The sequence below is a fragment of the Cygnus atratus genome, chromosome 2 (assembly GCF_013377495.2).
Source record: "Cygnus atratus isolate AKBS03 ecotype Queensland, Australia chromosome 2, CAtr_DNAZoo_HiC_assembly, whole genome shotgun sequence".
NCBI lineage: Eukaryota > Metazoa > Chordata > Aves > Anseriformes > Anatidae > Cygnus > Cygnus atratus.
In genome coordinates this window covers 135855508-135874479 of record NC_066363.1, presented here as the reverse complement: position 1 = coordinate 135874479, position 18972 = coordinate 135855508, and positions in this window count along the sequence as shown.

Here is an 18972-nt window from a genome sequence, read left to right as displayed (position 1 = left end):
AAGACCTTTCTGTGCACTTTGAGTCGACCGATCGCTTTGCTGATTTTAAAGAAAACGTGTGAATAAAAAACACGCGGCTGCGCGTTTTGACATTCACATTGGGTACTCGTGGAAAAGCAACTGCTCGCAGCTACTTCAGAATACGTGAAGTCTCCCTGTTTCTCTGGATGCAGGGTTTATCGGCGGAGTGCGACGGCACACATCCGTTCCTGTCTGCTGTATCTGCTGCCAGCAGTGGTAATTCTGCGCTGCAGCCGATAGGCAGCCATGCATTATCACTGCAGCTGAAGTGCTGCAGTAGTTACCCTCAGGCTTTCTCCGTAAGCTTTCCAGAGAGACTGCGTTACAGATCATTGCAATAGGGTTTTGTTTTAAATCGAGTGTTTGTAATAGCCTTCTAGTTTAAACAAGTTTTTGTGCCTCATGTATAAATATTGTATCGGTTCAGTTGTACTGAAAGCCGGTTCAGGACTACAGGGTAATACCTCGATTGATTTTATAGCCCTTGACTGCTTAACGTTTTAACAATGTCTTTGCACACAGTGTTTCAGAAATGCCATTGTGCTGCTGTGCCTAGTGAAAAGAGCAGTCGCCTGTAAAACCTGTCTCAAAATTGTATGCACAGATCAAACACTTCCACCTGGCATGCTGGCCAGGAGCATTAAAAAAATACAAGTTTTGGAAAGCCAAAAGAAAAGGGGAAAACAAGGCAGAGAAACATGGCATGTACTGAATAAATAAGAAGGATAGGACAAGACTAAACTAATCTTGTCACCTTTCCTGAAAGCACCACAGAAGCAATGACAGCAATGTAAGTCTGTTCCAATCATTTATTTTTAGCAGAAATCAGAAGCATTACGTGGCAAAAATAAATGTGTCATTAGAGCTCGAAGCAGACAGCATACCTGCAGACAGTGATGGCCTGTGATCTTCATTCAGACTGCTTCAAAGAAAGGTTTTGGCTGCGCGTTTATGTATTCTGCTGCCCTCTCAGGGAGCGTTTGCTGCGTACGGTGCATTTGTCCTCCTTCCACGCAGCTGGATGCGGCAAATGTTTCTGAAGTTTTACGGTACGCCCTACAAAAGGTGACTTTTTAAAAACGTCTCTTAAGTGAACCAGCAGCACTGAGCCACCTAGTACAGGAGGTTCGTCTCGGATGATTCCTTTCTGCCTGCTGCCTGTTCCGAAATAGGCAAGGGGAGGCCAGTGGGGAATCCCAGAGGCAACTGCTGTCAGGGCGAATTTTGCCATCGCTGTGGGACCCAAGGATGGTTCCACTTATTTTGTCTCCCTGGAGGCTCTTTGTATCTTAACGCCCCGTTCCTTTCCAAAATGAAGCAGTTGAGATCCGGCATCCCAGAACCAGGATAATCTAGGACAGGACCTCTGGAGGTCCCACAGCCCAGCTCCCTGCTCAGAGCACGGCCACCTTCACAGCTCAATGAGGCTGTCCAGGGCCTCGGCCAGGCCTGTTCTGAACACCTCTGAGGACTGAGACTCTCCAGCCTGCCTGAGCCCCAGTTCCCATGCTTCACTACTTGCTTTGTGAAGAATTTTTTCCTTAAACAGGCTTTTTCTTGCTCAACTTGTGTCTGTGCCTGTTGCCCTTCAGGACTTCCTTGCACCATCCTATCATATTCCACAGATCTCATTAGCAGATAATTAAATACATTTTCTTGCACTTTATAGGAGCTGTGCTCTAGCTTACGCACTTCATCTGGGTAGATCTTTCAGGATTTGGTATCCAGTTTGAGGAATTGTGGTGGTTTTACCTTGCTAGGCAGCCGAACTCCACCACAACCACTCTCTGCTGCAGGGAAAGTTAACTCCATCCCAGCCAGACCCAGTACAGGAATAAAGCATTCTGCTAACTTGCTGAAGTAAAGGAGATACTGTACCGAAATGTCAGTGGAAAAGACTTTTTGGCAAGCTTCAGGAATGACATTTATGACATTATCAGTGCCTGTTCTATGTGGAAACAATTTCGGGCTATCAGGAGGTTGGCTTCAACAATCTTGGCTCTGAAGGGGCTGATCCCTTCTCCAGCTGTTGCTCTTGGTGTGCATTTCTTAAATTTGTTACAGGCATTTAAAAAGGTAACCGCATTTGCAGTTGTGGTGGCTGATGTGTAAAAGATTCAGAAGGCTCCAGGGGAAGTAGTGGAGATGCAAGTTGGGAGGGGAGAGGAATCTGCCTGAATTTTTCCAGACGGAAACAGTTGAAATATCTTTTACCTAATACTGCTGGGACAATGATCTCCCGGTTTCATTTTACCATACATGATACTCCTGAAATTAAAGATTTTTCAGAGATTGGTAACTGAACGTGGTCTTGCTTCTGTATTTGAGATCGCCGTAGTAAGGAGACGGAAAGCCGGCAGACAGTCTGTGCAAACAGCTGTCTGACTGAGATCTCACCAGGCAAATATGAATGCTAAAGAGCAGCAATTTCCCCAGCAATGAGGAAAAGCAATCAGTTCCAGTGGGTGCTATCTTCTTGGCACGAGGGCCTACTTTGGAGAGGAAAGTAGTGATGGAAATGAAAGAAAACTGGAAATTTAGGTTTAGAACCAGGAATGGACTCTGACCTAACCTCTTAGATGTCTTAGGGCCCAGAGGGAGATCCGTCCAAGGAGGACTAACAGCCAAAAGTGACTTCTTGTTCACTCCTATTTACTTTCCTGCAGTTTATTCTTGCCTAAACACTGGAAAAATAAGACCCAGCTCTATCCTTTGGGGTTCAAAATTTGTATGTGATGCAAAAATATAAGTGTTTGTTATTTTTTCGTTAGAAGAAAGATGAGTTAGGGTACTGTTTTCCTTGGTTAATAAACAGAATTAATATCTCAAGTGAACCCACCTACATAAATATTTACTCTTTGCTTTATACTGTATGTTTAGGTTATATTTTTAAACAACAAACCAAAAATGTATTTGTTTTGTCCTCCTACCTTCAGCCTGGCTTGTCTGCCTGTCCTCAGACAGTGGGCTTCGCAAAACAAGGAAAATACTTTCCTGTTGGCTGTTGAAAGGATTAGCTTCGGTCTAGACACAGACAAATAACCAAGAATGTGGTCTAACTAATATAAACATTTTATAATATCTGAAATCTTAAGGCCAGATCCAGTGAATTATTTCGTTCTTCCAGGTTGAGTGCCCTAAGCAGAAGGTCACGGGGCCTCGGCCGCTGTCTCTGAGCCAAGACGTGGTGGATTCCTGTGTGTCGGGCACCAGTCGTCAGTGCAGGGGTAGGGATTACCCTCACCTCAGCTGACCGGACACTTAGGGTGCTCTCCTGGAAAAGCAGGTGCTGTGGACACAAGGTGAAAATTAGACCAGTGTTTTCCAGTTACAGGGAATAAGCTTTTGCCACTGGGCTCCTCGCACAGTGAGATAGGAACCAGAGGAAGGAACAACAGCATGTCTTAGGAGATAAGTCAAGCTCTGTTACGGTGTTGAGGAACTGGAGGAACTGACACTGAGGAACTGACACCTCCCTCTGAGAGATCCTGTGGATCTCAACAGTACAAAGCTACGCTCCTGAGCCAGGCTTTTCGCTGCAAGATAAATCTTGACTGTGACCATTTCCACCAGGCCTGCCTGCTTTAGGAGTGCCTTGCTTGTCCTCGGGAGTTTTTACGTCATTTAGGAATCCCAGCTCTGGTTTTGCCATAGGTTGGCACCTGGGTGCCTTCCTCGGCTCTGGATTCCAGCCCGGTGCTGGATTTAGCTTGCAAGTCCAAATAATCTGCATATTCAGCTGCACGGATCAATGATGCCCCGATGGCGGGGGTCAGGGAGGTGGTGCAAAATCACAGATTTCCCCACAGGTGGACTCTGCCTGCGAGGACCCTTCAGAAAGATCCAGGAGCGACAGAAGGACATTCAGTAAGCGTAAGGTGACTGCTACCCGGCATGTTTTCAAGAACTCACAGCATGTGTTTCTTGCAGATGATTTTGGGCCTGCAAGTTAGCAATCCAGGCACCTTACTTTTTCCCCGGGGTCATTTTACTCAATGTGTTTCAGATGTCCTGGAGCACGTCCAGATTGCAAGCTATGTGTTTTAAAGCAGGATTTTGAGAGGAGGGATTATTTCTCTCTCCTACTAGCTCCGATACGAAACGCTGGGGCTAAACACCAGCGACATCAGGGGATTTCTTTAAAACTTCTTTGAGCTGTGGCTGCATCTCTGAAGCCCACAGCTTTGTATGACTGCAGAGGTTTGTTCGATTTGGCTGGATGTTATATAATCAGCCTTTTATTTTCCTTTTGCTTGTGCTCATGCTATGTAGGCTGCCTTCTTAAATTTCAGCACCCCTAAGGCGGCCTGAGTCATGTGTACGAGGCTCTTTTTTGCACAGTTGTGTAAGTTAGTGAGTTGCAAAGGTCATGGGAATGAGTTATTTAAAAACTGAAACATGCTGGGCTCTATCCAGCTTAGAATAGATGAGCTCAGAAAGGCATTTACGTTTTAAATTACAGCATTGGTTATCAGGCACTGATTGCCTTCAAGTCAGTATTTCTATTTCTTTATCAAGCTGCAGTATCACAGTGCTCCCGTTTCTTTTAAATGCATTGCTGATGTGATTATGCATCCACACGTGAGACAACGAATTAAGTATTTACTCTCAATCTTCAGAAAACAAACTCATTCACAGACATTGCCATCATAGGCACCGCCTCAATGCTCATTCATTTTCAGCGCTCACAAGAATTAATCTCCCTTACTGTTGGAAAACAGTCGAAGTGCCCACTTGAGTGCTTTGTTCTGCCCAGTGGACGCCCCGCTGACGGCGACAAATGGTCGCTGTGCTCCTGTGTGATCTGCTTTAGTCACAGCGCTGCTGGCCAGGTAGAAGGAGGAGAACATTAGCAGTGGAGGTCCTTAGGGCAGGTCCTTGTGTTTCTGTTCCCGCTGTGGTCTGGCAGCCTGAAGCCATCCGGCTGCGCCCACATGCAAAGGAAGGCTCTTTCTTGCTTCCTCCTTCACGTCCCCTCCCCTGGCTCTCCAAATCGCCACCCCTGCAAGAGTGCAAATCCCGTGGCTGGCCATGCTTTAAAGTGGAAGTGCTCTGAAGCGCCCAAAGAGCATTTTCCAACTCCGATCACTTCACACAGAGCAGGCCAGGGGGCAGCTCCACAGCCTGCTTGGCGGGCAGAATGGGGCGGGTGGCAGCCTCCAGCAGAAGGGAAGGGCGTGCAGCAGGGCCAGGGAGCAGCAGCTAACACAGAGTCATGCCCTGGGAGTGCTGGTTGGTTTGGGTTTTTCTTTTTTCTTTCCATTAGGCTATGCAACTATCCCAACATCATTTTGGCCATTTGCAAAATCCCACATCTGCAGCTGTAATTCCATTTTCATGTAGCAAAATGCAATCAACATGTGATCACATCAACCCTTACTGAAAATAGCAAGAGAAATTTATGGGGTGAGGTAAGATACATTGTGTTGGTTCAGCTTGAGGAAGCAGCTAAATGGCTCCTTGATTATTAAAAAAAAAAAAAAAAAAAAACACAAAACAAAGAACAGTACAACCCAGCACCCAAAATATTGCACCTGTATCACAATGTAAGGCAACAGCACACCCCATGAATCTGTAGAGTCACAAACGTGCATGTAAGGAAAAAAAATAGTAAAAATAAATAAATAATAAATAAATAATACATAATAAATGAAGGGTAGAAATGCAAAGGGCGCAGTAAAGTGAGTTCAGGGGCATGACACTGAAAATGACAGAAAAAGAGAATACTAGGGCAAAGGGCTTCCTGGAAAAGGCTTCACAGGTAGGCTCTTGCTGTTTGCCCGCGTGTTTTTTGCTGTGTTCAGAAAAAACAGGAACTTTGTACGTGTCTTGTTAAATCAAGGAATTGTATAAAGAGTAGTGCTCGAGTCTGCTGTGGCGTAACCAGTACCAGGGTCGTGACTCGGTGTGACTGCTGGGATCAAACAGGAAAAAAAAAATCCCAGGTTTTCCTAGATTCAAGCGTTACTATTCTGTATTTGCGTGTATCAGCGGGTAGAATATATGACTGAAAGGTTTCTATCTTTCTTATATATTAATAATGGAGGCATGTCTTTCCCAGAGCCATAAAGAAAAGCCTTGGGTTAGCCTGGCAAGCACTGCGTGAAGCTGCCATCACCTGGAAATTGGCAGCCAACTCGCCTTCCTCCAGAGCAGAGCTATAAAACCAAGCAAGAGCTCTGCAAAAAGAACGCCTGTTCGCTTCCCTAACGTCGCTGTTACCCTCTTGAACTAGCTCGGGTCGAGCGGCCCGAAGACGGCATGTTCCGCGGGCAGCTGGCTCCTGGCAGGCACTCGGCGCAGCTGCGAGCGGGACACGCGGTGCCAAACATGAGTCTGTAATTTCTGCTGCTCTCCGGTTGTCAGCTTTCTGAGGACGCCGTTCAGTCATTTCCCCGGGGAGGACAAAGGGTGCCCGGCAGACCTAACGATGCTTGCCGTGTGGGAGGTTGGTGCAGGGCACCCTTAGGAAAAGGAGCGCAGCTCGGTCAACGTGACAGCAATGACATGGATGCAACGATACTGATGCCAGACAGCGCTCGGAGACCCCGCAGCCTTTGTCAAAGGAGGAGGTGTTTTCTCCCGACTTACTTTGCTCAGCCGTGAAATGAGAGAGCAAACGCCCCTCGGGAGAAATGAGGAGTGTGTTGGTTTTCGTTAACTTTTAATTTGAAGCCCACGTAGCAGAATGAAGGCGCTGCAGCAGCCTGGAAGGGGGATCTGAATGCCCTGTTGAATCAGAGAGAATTCCTTCCCTCTCCCTGGAAAGTACACATGAAAAAGGTGCTTTGTTCAGAGACACAGCGCTGGCAAAGAGGCTTCTCCGCCTCGAGCAGCGGCAGCAGCTCTAGAGAGTCATTTGGGGCCGCAGCCACATTCCCAGGGCTGTAGGAAAGGTCAGCGCCTTGTGTCCTTCACCTCTGCGGGGCTTTGAGTAGCGAATCCGCACCGCCGGCAGCTCTGAAGCGCTTCCAGCTTGTGATATATTCGGGCCCCATGCGCACGCACGGTGCGCTCCCCGTGCCCAGCCTGTGCTCAGAGGCACGGGACCTGCTGCCCAGCGCTGGGCTCCAGCACTCGCTGCGGCAGGGCTCACGCCCAGACATTCCGGCCGTGGCAGGAAAGAGAAGTTTACAAACGCTGCCGGGTCTTCCTCCAAAAAAAAAAAATAATAAAAATAAGGCTGGGTTTAAGTACTTAAGGATGAGCTACGGGCACAGACCTACCTCCTGGTCTCAAATCCCTGCGTGCTGGTAGCCAGCAGTGCCAGCCCGTTTTGAGCAGGGATTTTGCACATAAAACAAGGAAAACTCAATTAAGGGAAAAAGGACTACAGCACGACTGAATCCACGCTGCAGGGTCGTTCCTTAAAGCCACGTTTACAGCACTCACAGTGCCAGACCCTCAGGTTTTCAGGGTCTTGGCGTGCCTGCAACAATCACAGCGGTGCCAGGCGCCTTGCTACCTCATCTTTTGCGTCCCTGCTGTTGCTCTGCTCTCACGCTGTGGAGGAGGAGGTTCAGTGATAAGAGTCCTGCCAGAAATCTGCCCGTCCCTGTGACCTAGAAATTCCTTCTTTCTCACTTCCAAGCACCACTAGCCAGTTTTGTGGGGCTACCTCTGGTTAAGAGACTGTCACTGTGCATTGCTGTAGTGGATGTCAAAGCATCTGGGGCATTCTTCCTCTTCTTTTGACCACCATTAAGTGGCAAGTGAAAGCACATTCACTAGCTGCCTCAAACCAGACAGCTACATCAAATATATAAAGAGGAAGGGTTTGGTTTTGGTTTTGGAAACTTGCTGGTTTTCTTTCTTTTGCTTTATCCTGTCAGCTACAGCCACTTTCTGCACCAGCTGCCTGCAGCTGTACAAAACCTCTCTCCTCGGAGAGCCCACCCTAATGCAAAGACTTCCTGAACAGAGGTTCGCATAAATAGTTTCTGATCCCAGTTTTCCCCCTCCTCTCTCCTCGGAGAGGGGGCTCCCATCACCTGCTGGATTCGGGATCCTTTCCAAAACGGTTCTTGCTGGGAGCTGCCCCCGCAGCCGAGGAGCAGGGCAGGCTGGGCTGCAGCTGGGTCCCTCACTTTTGCCGTGGGCGCTCCGCTTTAAAAACACAATTTTGGCACAAATGGGAAAGAAAAAAGCCACGGTATGAAGCAGAACAAAGCGATCGGGCTGCATGAAGTGCCAGGGAGCAGCCGGCGAGAGAAGTGCCCTCCTGGCAGCCCAGAGCATCAGAGAGGCTGGATGCGGGGAGGAAACGTCAGGGTATCGATCCATGACTTCTCTCTTGTTTTGTTTTCTGTTAATAGCACACTGCTCCCGTACCCGAGCTCACGCACGGGGAGCCGCCGGAGACCGTGACACCGCAGCGGCTGAGGCTGCTGACGCCAGCGAAGGTGGGAGGGAAAAACGTGAGCGAGAGGGGAACTTGGCTCAGGGCCACCCCTCCACTTTGTACGATCGAGGAAATCTAAAATCCTCACTGCTGGTGACGGTGCCAGCTTTTAACGCTAGCTGCACCAGCACGGCGCATTCAACTAGGGTCTATGTTAATATTTAATTTTGGAATTCATCTATTTTTTTTTTCCCTTTGTGCATCATCCTGAAATGTATCTCCCCTAACGTTTGCCTGTTCGGTGAGGACATTTACCTGCAGCCAACATGAGCAGGGGAATGCAGAGGTAATGTCAAGTGATTTATGCAGACGTAAACTTCTTGCAAAGTTTAATTTTTGTAAAAGTTCACGTCTTTGCAACATTTGCAAGCCAATGTTGTAGATGATTTATTCCGGCTTGCCAAGTGCACCATCTTTCTACACTCCCAGTTAAACACTGTGAATGAAGGTTGCCGTGGTTACAGCTGGGTTCAGAAATTGGCTTTATTATATTGTAATTCTTGTTTCTTATCTCGCTCCTCTCGCTCAGATACAATGAAAGACACATTGCCATTTCTGTAATTAACCACGATATGAAAGCTTTTGCTCATTTAGCAATGCTTGAGCAAACGTGTGAGGGGGGATGTTTTTCATTCTCATTTTCACCAGGACCAGTGAACTGCGTGATATTTGCTGCACCCAGCCTGCATAAATTCGGTGCATAAATTCTTCTTATTTCCCGAAAGTTAGTTTGGTATTTTCATTTGTTGCAAAAATATAAACCATAAAGCAAACAAGAACACCCACGACTTCCTTTTATAAAGGATATACTGCGCGTAAAGACCCGCATTGTATTAGCATTTATTTTGACTGGAAAAAAAAAAAAAAAAGAGCTTAGGGTGACTGAAGATGGCGGCTGCTAAGAAGGAATTGTCAAGGACTTCACGTCGTACCTACTGAGAAGGAAACGGCTCCTCTAGACGAGACATGGTACGGGATCTTCTGACTGTCAGAACCGTTCGCCTCCAGGAGCTGTTTGCTGTTTGCATCAGAAGTGACACACGAATAATCGGTACCGATTCGGGAGCTTTTTCAGGCTCCTGGGTCATTGCAAAGCAGATTTTGCGAGCCGGGTCACGCCGCCCCGCGGGCGAGGGCTTGGCGCGCCTGGGTCTGTGCCCTGGTAATCAAGGTAATCAAGGAATGCTAGGGAAAATAGGATGGCACATCAGGACAAGATATATGTGACATCAGAAGGCATCTCGTAACCCCTGCTGTGGGCACCAAGCCTCAGTGGTGGAGAGCTGGAAACCATTTTTTCTCGTTGCGTTGGATGTCGCTTGCTTGGCGACTTGCTTCTGCCTGGAGAGGAGTGTGAGGGCTGCTGGGCTGGGGCCATGGGTCTGCCTCTCCTCCTGGCTCTGCTCTGTCCCCCAGCCGTGCCTTTTGAGCTTAAAGATGTGTGCTGCCTCGGGATTTGTTAAAGAATCAGCATCTCTTACTTAAAACAGTAGCGAGAATAAATATGCCTTGTTTTCCATTCACTGCAGCCAGGGACCACCATGTGAGGGGGAAGCAGGACCTTCCTGTGAAGATTTTTATTGATTTTTTTTTTTCCCCAGATGGCAATAAGGCATGAGCTTACCTTACAAAAGGGATCCACTGGCCATTTGGGACAAACCACCATACCCCAACGGGAACAGGATTTTGTCTCGAAGCGGCTGAACAAGATATGCACTACAAAACTGGCACAACGCTAAGACCAGCATTTACCGTGCTTTAATTTTACATGAGGGCTCCCAGAGCTTAAACGCATGTCACAGAGTGGACGTCAGGAATACGTATTTTGTACCCACCGTGCCATAAATCTTTCGTTTGCTCGCAGCCCATGAGCTGTGGAGGAGGCACATGCTTGGCTGAGCACTGCTGCTGACGGGGGTCTGTGCAAGGATGCTCTGGGCTGCGCCGTGCGGTGAGTCACTGGAGTAGGACGGCACAAAAGCTCATTTCCCTGCTTACTCAGAGGTAAAATATTTCTGGAATCGAGCCTGGTTTGTGTTAGGAATATTAAGGATGGTTTTTTTTTTTTTTTTTTTTCTGATAAAGTTCCTTTTTTTAAAAAAAGAGTGAGAGAGATCATTGGTTCAGTTAGCACTGAATTCTTTCAGAAAGCCTGCAGCCGAGTTTTCCTTTGCAAATCAGTTTTCATGGCTCCGTCTGAAACACGCCTCGGAACAGCACTGGCAGATTCTGTGCCGAGCACAGAGCGCTGCATTTCCTCTTTGATCTCTGCTTTGTATTTAATACCACATGGCGAACTGGACTGAGCCCTCATCTGAAACACGGACCGTAGGAAATCTGTGATTTTTCAAGCCTTGATGGAGTAATTAGAAGATGAAAAGCCGTACAATAAAAAAAATAAAATAAAAGAATAAATGCATGTTTAGCTCATTTAAAGCTCTTCAAGTTCCACTAAATAATGAGTGGAATTTAAACCATTTTTTAATTAAAACCCAAGTAGTGGAAATAATTTTCCTGTAGTGAAAATCTAATGAGGCTAAGAGTGAGGTAACACTGGAAGTAGAGGTCCAATACCTAAAGGGGGCTACAGGAAAGCTGGGGCGGGACTCTGTCAGGGGGTGTAGGGATAGGACAAGGGGAATGGTTTTAAACTAAAAGAGGGGAGATTTAGATTAGGTAGGAAGAAATTATTTGCTCAGAGGGTAGTGAGGCCCTGGCACAGGCTGCCCAGAGAAGCTGTGGATGCCCCATCCCTGGAGGTGCTCAAGGCCAGGCTGGATGGGGCTTTGGGCAACCTGGTCTGGTGGGAGGTGTCCCTGCCCATGGCAGGGGGCTGGAACTGGGTGGGCTTTAAGGTCCCTTCCAACCCAAACCACTCTGTGATTCTATGAAATATGGCAAAAGCAAAAAGAGGTCAAAGAGAAAGAGGTAAAAGACTGCTCAGTTGTGTCTCTAAGTTCAGTAAACCCATGTCCATCAGGGTGGGAAAAAGATGAGACATTCCACAGACCATAACCCCTTGGTAGGCACCAAGCCTCATTGGTGGCAATAGGAAAACATTTTTCCCTCCAAATCCCTCACGTTTCCTCATGTTCCCTTGTCATTGCCTGTGTTGCTCCCTCCTTTAACTTTCTGCAGGCAAAAGAAATGAGATGTATTTAATATATTTAATGCCTTTCTTCAAACGCAGCCAGAGCTATGGGGCACCTCCTCTGCTCTCAGCGCGGGGTCTGCCACCCTTTGCTTGTCTGATGCTAAACCAGTGCTCTGGAGGAATGTGTGGGCATCTGATGTGGATGTTAATGAGGAATTCAGCTCCGTGCTCATAACTAAGTGCACTCTTAACGGCAGGTAATCAACCAGAAACAGCAGCGGAAGCTCTTCACAGGGAGGTTATAAGCGTGCGTCTTGCCCCTTGGGCGCTGGGAAGTGTTTCTGTCGGAGCTAGGTAACTGCAATCCTGCAAAATGCCTCTGAATGAAAAGGAGAGCTACCAAGCCCCAGTGCTTTCCTTGCCCAGCGGTGGAAGGGTGGGTGGGTTTGGTCCAACTTCAAAATGGGAGTTTGGATAAACACCTAGACGTGTATGAGACCTGAATGGAAAACCTGGGCTTGAGGTCAGTTATTTCAGGTTTGGTGTTCCTGTAAACCTCTTTTTTTCCCCATTAACTTCCTTTTTTGTTATCCATGCCCTCTTCAATATGCCCAGGCTCCTTTTTCCCTGGGGGTGGGCATGGAAACCCACATGTCCTCGGAGTGAGATGGTGTCCTGTGGGATGCCCGACTCCATCCGGCACTGCAGGGAGCCAAGCCCTATTTCCTGGTAGGCATTTCCAGCATCCCCAGCTCTGGAAAATGGAGTCTGGAATATTAGGAATCCCCCAGACACATAGATGTGGCTCCCCTGCAGTTCAACGAGATGGTTTCTGAAAAAAAATCTGTTTTTTGCTTTTCTCAGAAGTCCATTAGGAACCGCTCAGCTGGTTCGAAGCACTCTGCTTTTGATGAAGTGGCATTTCCTGATGAAAACCTGTTGTTTTGATGGAAAATTTCCCTCCAGCTGCAGGACACACCTCACAGGGCTGCAATCACCGGTGTCAGGAGGACAGGTGAGCAAGGAGCCCCGCTCAGCCCTCACCGGCCGTCAGGTCCAAAAATTCCCCTTGAAACAGGTCAGGACCAGTGAGAAGCAGGATGAGGTGCCGGCAGATCATCCTCCTCCCTCCTTCCCACCTCCCTCAGCTGGCTGCTCTTCTCTGCCTGTTGACACAACGGGGCTAGGCAGGGCTCCTATCTCCCTGAGCAGCTTCCAACTTGTTTATTGACAATGACAAAAGCGCATTTTTACTTCTGTCAGCAGGGACAATGCGGCTGTAAATGAGCAGGCTGCTTCGCCTCATGCGTTATCAGCAGAACTGCCAGCTAAGCACTAATTCCTGAGCCCTTTTGTGGCTGATTCTCAGCAATGATGTATGGAGCAGAGCAGCAAAACAAGTTGCCTATTTCCATTTTGCTGTGCTGGTGGTTAGAAAAAAAATTGACTTTAACCACTGAAGTGATTATACTGCAGAAAGAGGGGATGCAGGTGCGTGCAGGTGAGCGTGCGGCCCCAACATACCACTTCATGGATGTATATTTCTGATCAGGATTGATATAAAATAACTGGGGGGTTGGTAATATCTAACTGTTTTGACATAATTCAGACTTTCTGACTAAATCTGGTAAGATGTAGATATCAGTAATAAGGAGCTGAGGGCAGGGGGGTTATTTGTGTGTTTCTCCATCTAACAGTAAACGTATATAAAACGTATGTATAAGAATACAATATAGCACATTTAACGCAGATTATTGTAAGCCTAGCATTGTAAGAATAACATTAGCTTGAGATTGTTCCAGAAAGATTGTTTTTGATTAGCTTCATCACCATGCTTTCTGCACTGGAAACATCAGCTCTGCTGCTTTGTTCCTTTAGCCTCCTCCCTTGGCACCGAGGGAGGGAAGGAAAGCAGTGGGGTGACATTGCCGGCTTCACAAAAGGACATGAGAGTGACACAAGAATAAGACACGCCAAAGACACAGCATGGAGCGGGCTGAACCAAATAAACATAAGCAAATTTGTAACAAGTAAAACAGAGAATATTTAAGGTCACTTACTGGCAGGGGGAGGTTTAAGCAACACATTTTTTTTAACCCGATCTTTTGCAGCTTTTAATATACTTTTTCATTGTCTGTTTTCTGGCCACACAGACGTCTGTGTTATTGTTCACTTTTACCTTTCTCTCTAGTATCAGGTCCTGTTACAGGCTTCTTGTTTTGAAACCCTTTTAAGGAATTAATGCAGAGATTGTCACAGGCAGAAATGGGAGGCACGCTCTTTGGCTTCTGCCTCACAATCATCCTTCAGCAGCCAGCAGTGACAGCATCTGGTGTGCAGGGGTTGGATGGGACGGTCAGAGGATGCCACAGCTCTGTTCTTTTTGAAGAAGCTCGTGTTTTTGTTAGCTCACATTGACCAAGATGTTGCAGCTTGTGCTCAGCCTCTGAGAAAATGCTGGATGCGGCTCATGAAAAAAGGCAGCCTGCAGCTGACGTGGCCGTGCAGAGCACAAAGCACTGATCTCTTGCGATAAAGCTCCTGACACGAGATAGCACAGCCCTCCACACCATCAACTTCAAACGGCAGCAGGGGACTTGTGCTCAGCCTCAGCGCTGAGCCCAGCTGGCAGCGCTGGAGTCGCCTCTGGGGAGGCAGAATTTGAGCCAGGGCTGGTCCTGGTGCTGCTGCTCTTTGAGCAAGAGCACGCTGCACAGACTGGCTCGGACCAGCGGTCTGCAAGCACTTGGCAGAGGCTTTCTGCCAAAAAGGAGTATAACATAGCCACCTTTCTCACCAGTCACCCCCAACTCCCCGTGCTGCGGTCACACCACGTGAGTTAAGCTGCCACACGGATGCCTTCGGCCCTCAGGCCAGGTATTTTCAGAAAACAGCAGCAAACTTCATCCAGGGGCACTCCTCCTGTGTTCCTGGGCGTTTTCGCCCTCCTCCGCCCAGCAGCAGCAGCAGCAGCAGCAGCTGTACAGGGGGAGTTTTCTGCTGGATCGGCAGAGCCGCTGCACAACATCTTTGATCCAAATGCGCCGTGTCAGTGCCAAAAATGCCTTTTCGGAGGCGGGTCAGGGGGTGCGGCGGTGCTGCTGGGATTGTGCTTGGAGCAGCAGCTGGAGGGGGGGGAGGGCTGCCAGAAACACCCTTCCTCAGCCAGCGCCCATGGTTTGTAGAAATGGGTCCTTTGTGCCGCTTTTTTACACGCTTCTAAAGATGCTGGCTGCCACAAAACCACCCCTGCCAGCTCCCTGCCACATTTTGGAAGCACAGCCCCTCATCCAGGAGCCGGGCCAGCCCCAGCTGGGCTCCAGCACTGGCTCAGCCAGGGGGAAGCGACTTCCAAAATCACTCTGTGAAGCTGCGTCTCATTTAAAGTTGCGTGCCCAGGAGCAGACAGAAGAGGAATTGTCAGCTGCGTTTCGCCCTGCTGCTCCAGAGCCCTCCGGTTTCACCTCCGACGGGACAGCTCAGGTCTGAGTGTTGGCACAAGATGGGCTCCATCCTGCCTTTGTGCTGTGCCACAGGCCGGGTGCTGCCTGGTTTTCCTGGTGCCCGGGGCAGGAAGGGATGGAAAGGGCTAAGTGAGAGGCCCTGTTTTCTCTCCGAGTTATGAAAGAAGTTTAAACTTTTCTTACAGGTCAGTGGCCAGACAATATTCTGAAGTCAGTTCCACTCCAGGACTGAAGAAACTGAAGAGAAGTGGTTTGAAACATTCCTGTTCAAGGCTTGCTTTGAGTGCAGCTTTCATCATGCCTGTGTAAACCCAAAGGAAAATTACGTTTTATTCACTGCAGAGTTTGTCGGGACCATGCGTGATGTCCTCACTCACAAGTTAATCATAAAGTAAATATTTTGGGAGCAAACCATGTAGGAGCCTGTGCTACCAGGCAGCGATGGGAATTGGCCACCAGTGGGGTTTCAGCATGGGCTTGGTGTTGTGGTGTTTTTTGACAGAAGTGCTGACAGGCACCAGCAGCCCTGGCCAAAGCAAACAAGAGGATTTTTCTTTCTCCCCTCTCCCTGAGCTAAAAGCAGTCCTTGGAGACAGAAAGCTGCAGCATCGCAAGACTTTGGACCGAGATGTGAGCTTTGGGACATTTTTATGGTTGCTTACAACCTGCCTGCAGACTCTTAAGCAATGCCTTGGGGCCACGGGGATTATGGGGCCCTGCTGGCTCTTGGGCCAATGGTCAGAAACAGGCCAGGGTAGGCCAGTAGGGTCTGCGTGTGTTCTTCGATGGGGCAAAGATTAATAAATCTCCCAATAAATACCTGTTTCCTTAAGCCCTGCTGCTGTGTGCTTGTCACGAAGATCTGGCGTCCTCGTGTCCCTCCGGCTGGTTTCGTGGCTCACCAGGAGGGCCCATGGCCGCGCGTCCTCTCGCTCTTTCCCCCATGACAGGAAGGCTCGGGAATGGCAACACCCAGGCCTGCGTGCACCTTTCTGAGGAAACGCGGTAGTGCTGGATTGGGGAATCCATCTGGTGGCTCTTGGGGCCTGCAAAGCCGCTTCCCTGCCCAGCTCCACCTCAGCGGCCTCTTGCAGGCGAGGTGGGCCAGCAGGGAAAGCAGAAGCTGAGAGAGCTAAAAGCCTCGGGAAATAAAAGCCATTCCCCAGAAGGGATCAACTCCTCTCCGTTCCTATGTCGAGCTACATCTAAACTCATCTGCTTCTTAATTGCATCTTTAAGAGTCCCAGCCCTCCCTCAGTAATGATTTCTGAGGCCGCAGCATGGCCCTTAATGACAAACCAGGGCAGCAGGAGCGGGGCGTCAGGAGAGCTGAGAGCACCGCGTGGCACACGGCAAGAGAGCCTCAACTGTCTAATGGCCTCTTCTGGCTCAGCGTCTGCCAAGTATGGGCAGTGAATATTACTGTTTCCAAGAAATGTCATCGAAGCACCGCTCTGCATTTCCTCATGGTGTCAGAAACAAGCCACTGGGGAGCAGAGCACACTCGAAACAGCAAAAGCGGCTCAGGAAATCGCGGTTTCCTCACGGTACCGGGGGTGAGGAAGCAAAACTGCCTTGATGGCAGCCGTCAACTCGCTACACCGACGTGGGTAACGGGGATGCAGCAGCAGCACATCTCCAGCTTCTTCAGCCTTCAAATGAATTCAGGGCTTTGCCTTCCAAAGAGTGTATCGCTAGGTGCTCTCATATCCACGTGCAAGACGCCACGAAGGAGAAGTAACATGCAGTAGGACCAGCGTTAGTCAGGAATGAGTTTCAGCTGTGTCCAGGAAGTTGAACCATAATCTCTGTAATCATGTCTACATGGAGGAATGTGGAGAGGGAAGGAGAGGGAAGCTTCCCTGGCCCTACGTGTTTGGGATGCAGCTGGGGGAAGCTGGAGCTTCAGCAGGTTCTGCACTGGGCGTGGGTATTTCATGCCACACCTCACCTGTGCAGAGCAATCTCTTCACAGAAATACTTTCTGCGCATCGTATCGTGTGTCTGACCATGCCGTAGCATTTTCCAGTGTTTGTTAAAATTACTGCATATGAGGCACGGGTGAGCAGCTTTGGGCCTTCCAATGGTGAAGCCCAGATCTTTATATCCACACACCGAAAAAAATTTAAATAAAAATGAAAATGCACGCAGACTTTGCCTTTCCAAAGAAAATACAGTCTTTTCCTCACACTGTGAAACAAACTGATTTCTGACTGTATGCTCTTAGGATTAACGAACACCTGAAAACTCCCTCTCCCTGCATCACCTGTCGGAAGCTTACAGTATAATGCAATAAACCCCAAACTTTCAGCAAAGATGTTCTTACGTAGAGCCTACAAATGAAGAGGGGAGGGGACGGGGCTGGTGCAGGCAGGGGCCAGCCTGGGCCCTGCGCCCCAAAGCCAGATCCTGGCCCCGTCCCCCATTTTGCCCCAGGCTGTGCAGGGCATTACACAGTGTAATGCCTGGTGTAACACAGCACCACTGCTCTGTTGTTTGTTCTGCAGTAAATGGAGATTGGGATGTGACTGTGATCAGCTAAGAAAACCTCACAATTAATGCAAGGCATCAGATTTAAAGGCACAAAACCACCTGCAGGGGAAACCCTGGTGAGGGGCCTGTAGCACAAGTCCTGTGAGGAGCGGCTGAGGGAACTGGGGTTGTTCAGTCTGGAGAAGAGGAGGCTCAGGGGAGACCTTATTGCTCTCTACAGGTACCTGAAAGGAGGTGTGGGGAGATGGGGTCGGCCTCTTCTCACAGATAACTGGTGATAGGACTAGAGGGAATGGCCTCACGTTGTGCCAGGGGAGGCTCAGGCTGGAAATGAGGAGACATTTCTTCTCAGAGAGAGCAGTCAGGCACTGGGACGGGTTGCCCAGGGAGGTGGTGGAGTCACCGTCCCTGGGGGTGTTCAAGGAAAGGTTGGACGTGGTGCCTGGGGACGTGGTTCAGTGGGTGACATTGGCGGTAGGGGGATGGTTGGACCAGATGATCTTGGAGGTCTTTTCCAACCTGAATGATTCTGTGATTCTATGAAAAGAGCAAAACCCATCCCAATGGTCTCCAGCTGTCCCCAGGACACAGTGACCACAGGGACCACTGAGGGGAGCAGGGGCTGGGGTAAAGCCAGGCTGGGGAACGGGGCGTCCAGCGAGGGGTACTGACAGGAGCGGGGCTGGGCCAGGCCCGGGGCCACAGGGAGCTGTTTGCTGGGGACAGAGCTGGCGCAGTGCTGCTCAGCCCAGGGATCGGGCTAAGCCCAAAGCAAATATCTTAGTTCAGCACTTGCATTCCTGCAACCGGTGACTGATTTTGTGAATGATTAGAAGGGAACTATTTCCCCATGGTTGTAAAGCAGGGTGAAAAGGTCACAAAGAAGATGGTTTTACAGGTTGTTTGTTTTTCATTTCAGTTCCTTCCATACCACATGAGCTGGCCACTTTTTCCTTCACTATTTTCTGTGATTAAAAACCAACCAACCAACCCAACCAACCAACCTTGTTCTATGGCTTTCTGCCACCCTGATGAAGAGAGATGTAAAGAGGAATTTCAATATCCATTACAATAGCAGGAACCTATAAAAAGGGTGAGAAAACACCTAGATCTGTCTCCTAATTACTGCACAGTATCGAGGCGTAACCACTTTTGGGCTATGACAAGTATGTTTTTCTCTCTCTGCTTAGCATAAACACAACAGGTTGTGATGAGATTGGCTGGTACGGTCTCTCCTGTCATGGACAACAACAACAAAAAGAAATTCTGATCCTCTAAAGGGAAATTCTCAGTTCTCAAGGGAAGTTCTCAGTTCAGCAGTGCTGCCTCCTGATGTCTGCAGAGTCACCCGTGTTGGAGCGATCCTGCAGGCGCCTACAGGTGAATACGCTGCACATTTCCTAATTAATCCCACGGGCTCCCTCACTTCTCCCCAGCTGTCAGGCCTGCGGCTGTCCTTGCAGTGATGGAGGTCCCTGGGGAAAACTGAGGGGGCAACA